The sequence below is a fragment of the Panicum virgatum genome, chromosome 7K (assembly GCF_016808335.1).
Source record: "Panicum virgatum strain AP13 chromosome 7K, P.virgatum_v5, whole genome shotgun sequence".
Classification (NCBI taxonomy): domain Eukaryota; kingdom Viridiplantae; phylum Streptophyta; class Magnoliopsida; order Poales; family Poaceae; genus Panicum; species Panicum virgatum.
This window is the reverse complement of record NC_053142.1, coordinates 17,842,662-17,847,757: the sequence shown is the minus strand read 5'-3', so window position 1 is coordinate 17,847,757 and position 5,096 is coordinate 17,842,662.

Genomic DNA, 5,096 nt, shown 5'->3' with positions numbered 1-5,096 from the left:
ATGATCGCTAATAGATTCGGAAGACATGATTATCATTACTCACATAATAGATTTGTTTGGATCATCACCACCATGTGCACACCATCGATGAATCCAACTAGCTCTTGAACTCCGCTATGGCACAAACACGCAGGGAGGCCACGGCGGCTAGGGTCGGCGTAAGCCATCTCCTAGACAACTTCTAAGACTTGCGGCGGCTGTCGTCTCCCTCCGGTCTTGGCCCTAGGTTTTCGTTGAGTTCTCGGTGGATGGATGCTTTGAGTTGAATAAGGTGCGAGCTATTTATAAGCCGAGGAAGCCACCGGTCGAAGGGGAGGCCGAACCGCCTCAGAAAAGGGCTGGGCCGGCCGGCCCCATGGGCCTAGGCCGGCCGGCCTACCCCCTTTCGGGCTCGCCTCGGTCTCATCTTTCGCGTGTAGACTCCTCGCATCTTCTAGAGTTTTTGTCCTTCACGATTGCACCCCTTTGGACGTTGTTATCTTGGAGATATCTTCGAGGAAAGGATAGGATAGGGAATCCTTCCTTAAATCTTCATTTGCTTTGCCTAATCCCGAAGTATCTTGATCTCATCTTCGTGGGCTCGGTCCTTTGGGCTCTCTTGGAGGATGGATGTGCGTGAATGGGCTTCGAATCAACATGGGCTTTGGCCCTCGTCTTTCTCCGTGTCATCGTGTGATCATGGGCCTCGCCATTTCATGCTCCAAAATTGGTCAAAAATCTGCAAAAACGAAGTACCTCCAAAATATATGTGCAAACGTGAAAATGACCAATAATTAGGCCGGGGTTAAGACGCTTAGTGATTTTGATATTAAATTCATGCCATTATCAAGGATAAACAAGGGATAAAAAGGGTACTTAAGGAGCGCCAACACTTATATACAGTTATACACCACATCACCTCTATGAGCGCATATACATATGTTGTACCCTACCTTATTAGTAATTTCAAGAGACTGGGTCGGCAGGATAAAGTCATCGGTCATCACAGATATCCCAAGATAAATATTAAATAGGGTCGTCTCTTGCACAATTAGTTACAAATGCTCATACCTTGCTGAGTCGGAGACTCAAACCTGTATAAGCAAATCCCACGACAACAAATTTAACAAAGTGAGTTTGCCCAGTACAGAAATTGAAATCCCTTAGTGGTTTCTTTCCTAGCTTTAGGTGGTTTTCTTATAGTTACCGATACTTTTAGATTTTTATGAAAAAACACACATATCCACGTACAACTATGCACTACACCTACCAAGTATATAAATGTAACATCCCGCCTCCCCGAGGCCGGGCCCGCTTACATCTGGCTGCTTTCTAGGACATAGATTATCCTTAGAGACCAACACTAATCTTTTCTGCACACTTTGTCCTCACTCGTGCGCACCCGGGAAGGACTTCCCAGTCGGTCACACATCTCCAAATTTCTCCGGGCCAAGCACGCTAAACCTCGGAGTTCTTTGGAGATCGACTTCCGAAAAGAAGTTGCAACTTGTTGGTATGAGTATCCTATTAATCCTATTAAACCCTGGGCCGGGGTGTCACATACTCACCCCCATAAGAGACCGACGTCCTCGTCGATCAATCCAAGCCAGGAACGTCCTCTCTTGGCCATGTCCCATACGTCCAGTGCCAGCAGCCCATGTGCCACGTCCGTGCGTCCAGTGCCAACAGTCCATGTGCCACGTCCGTGCGTCTAGTGCCAACGGCGCATCCCAGATACCCGCGCACTGACCTGCCACGCGCCCGTGCACATGCCAGTGGCATCTGCGTACCGATGCGCCTGTGCTCATGCCTCCGCACTTACGCCCGTACGTGCCCATGAAACTGCGAGAGTCGGCTCTGATACCATTCTGTAACATTCCGCCTCCCCGAGGCCGGGCCCGCTTACATCTGGCTGCTTTCTAGCACATAGACTGCCCTCAAAGACTAACACCAGTCTTTTCTGCACACTTTGTCCTCACTCGTGCACACCCGGGATGGACTTTCCGGTCGGTCACCCATCTCCAAATTTCTCCGGGCCAAGCATGCTTAACCTCGGAGATCGGTTTCCGAAAAAGAAGTTGTCACTTGTTGGTATGAGTATCCTATTACTTCTATTAAGACCTGGGCCGGGGTGTCACAATACAACAGGCAAATTTTAATTAGGAAGAAGTGCCCGTTGGTCGCTGGAGCGACAACCTTTGGTGGGTACTGGTCACGAAGGTGTTATTTTCTTCACATTTTTCTTCCAAAAACGCTAATCTTTCTTGAAATTTCAAGAAGGACGCTCTATGTTTGGGCCGTATAGGGGGTGTAGATGGATAACTCTTAGGTGCACCTCCAACCCTCTCTAGTTTAAAATTTTATACTATTTTTCTAAAATGGAATCTCATCTTGAAAAAGTAGTACAAAATTTTGAGCTAAAGAGGGTTGGAGGTGCACCTAAGGGTCACCCTTTTGCACCCCTAGAGCCGTACAAGCGGAGCCATTGTTGATGCAAAAATCAACACACTGGAATCAGAGGGCAAGTGTTCGTCAAGCTCCGGAAAGTCAACCAAGCGTGCCAGTCAATTTGACCTGAAATTGACAAGGGAGAAAACAATCAAATTCGAGAGCATATCGGCTGGGATTCTGAATGTCTCTCACACAGGCGTATCGGCAAGCTCTACCGATACAATAGACGACAAAAAGATATTAAATGCAAGCGTGTAATGAACGAGCGCGTCGGCATGATCAGCCGATTGGAATAGCCGACTGCGCGTATATAACAAAATCTAAGCTATGAATGTACAACTTAGATAATATAAGCTAAAAACAAATCTAAACCGACTGTTGAGATAACAAGAGTGTTACTGTAAACCTAAAGCCGATCTAATATGTTTTTAGCAGATATATCTGATAATGGCCAAAAAGCATAGGAAAACCTACAAATCTAGCCGATATCAATGATTTATGAATAAATATAGACGAGACGACAGCGATACGCCCGGAAGTCAAAGCCTAGATGAACTCGATAACTTTTGAATAGATTTGAACGAAGCCACAGCGATGCGCCCGATAGGTAAAGCTCAAATATACTCGGTAAAATGAAGACTCACCAACAAACCAAGTCGCTCGAATGTGAGGCGTCCTCGATCAACTTGAAAGAACTCGTTGAAAAGGAAAAGAAAAGGCAAAGTCGCCGAAAAAGTGCAAAGGAATTGTAAATTGGTGTTGTATTGGATGTGTATCAAGTTTTTCCGGTCCCTTACAACTGATATTTATAGCCTAGCACTACCGAGTCCTAGCCGATCACGCCAAACATTACCTGACCTAAAAGAAAAGACTTACTAAAAATAAACTACTTTAAATATTACAACCGAATCATCAAGATTCTCGTAGAGTCCGGGTCCTCTTCTCCTTCCTTGACTTCATCGGCAACTCTCCATCGGCCGAGCACCAGAGCGGACAAATCAGCATCTTCAAAGCATATCCCTCGGGTCCATCGGACGGACTCCATCGGCCGACTCCAACCATGTATGCCTTTTGGTTTTTTTCAAATCGGCCACTCCCCCTTCACAAAGATCACCTTCCTTGACACGTGTCAAAAAATGGTGTCAACACATGTCCCCCAGTTTCGGAGTAATGAATCTGTTGCTCCGAAATTAATGCTAATCACGATCACCAACATTCAAATAGATCTTCATCTCCTAAATAGACGGCACATTGAATTCGCATTCTGCCCTTGGGCACGAGTTAAAAATATCTCCGTCTTTCTCTCTGCTGGCACTTCTCCTGTAGCATCTCTGCCTTCTCTCTTGCTCAAGAACACATCTTTTCCGTCGTGGCCATCGCAGCCTCCTAGAGTTTGAAGGATCTAAGTCCAAGAACCACTCTTCCGGCAATGACATCCATCTCCGAGATCCCAGAAGTACGTCCCCTTTCCTCATCTGCATCTTCGCTCTACATTCCCTTTCCAATTCCTTCAATCGCATTTCTTATTTTCGCCTTTATTTTCAGAATCTTAGGGGTAATGCAATCATTCCCCTAGAGAATCAACCCAGTATGATCTGCCTAGGTCCCATGGGAAACCCAGATCCAACTAGCATAATCAATCTAGAAACCAACAAAATTCCCCTGAAGTCTTCCGATATGAATCTGGATTGGTTTCAGGCCTTTAGATCTTGGGCGAGCATTATCCTTGGATGGAGAAATTGGTTCCGCAAGATAGCCAACGTTCAGAGAACCAATTGGGAACAGTATGATATCGGCCAATGCCTGAATTTATCCTTATCGGAGATGATTAGGAACGAGCCGATGCTTATATCGGCTTCTTACTTTTGGTCTGATGCCATCAATGCATTTATGTTCAACCATGGGCCAATGACACCAACTCTGATGGATGTTGTGATGCTTACTTGCCTAAACATTCACGCCCCTGAGAGATCCTTCCATCTGCTAGAAAAAGCCTCCTTTAAGATTGAGACAAAAAGCATCGGCGGATGAAAGGGTACATCGGCAAGAATATGAACACCAGGTCAGTATCTGTCAAAGAGCACACTGCCTTCCTCAACATGTGGCTCGAGAAATTCATCTTGTGGCAAAGCAGTCGGTCCAACAAGCAACAACCTCAAGCTGGCAGAAACTCTGGCCACTGGCAACTCCGTCCCTCTCGGCAAACATCTTCTGGGGTCAGTTTACCATCTGCTTAATTTATCATCCAGTCTCAGAAAGAACCAACCGATCACCAATTTGGGAGTCCCCTGGTGGTTTATTCAGTTGTCGCTGCACATGTATATACACAAAACCATGGTGCTTGAGCTGTCAGAAATGGAGTTTCCATCAAAGAATCTCTCTAAAGAAGAAGAAACAATCACCCGCCGATGCACATCATTCGGCGAAGCAGCCATCATGATTGCCAATGACCCCAAGGTCTTTGGCATAACTGACTTCTTCAAGTGCTTCTACAATGGCTTTCTAGAAATCTCCACCATTTGTTTGCATATCATGATGAGAAGGTCATTTATAAAAATCCCTTCAAACTCCAGCATGACTCACGAAAAACTGATGAAGAAGCCACCAAGATCATGAAGGAGATAATCTCTCCAAGAATTTTGCCAATCAATTTCACTGCTGGCAAG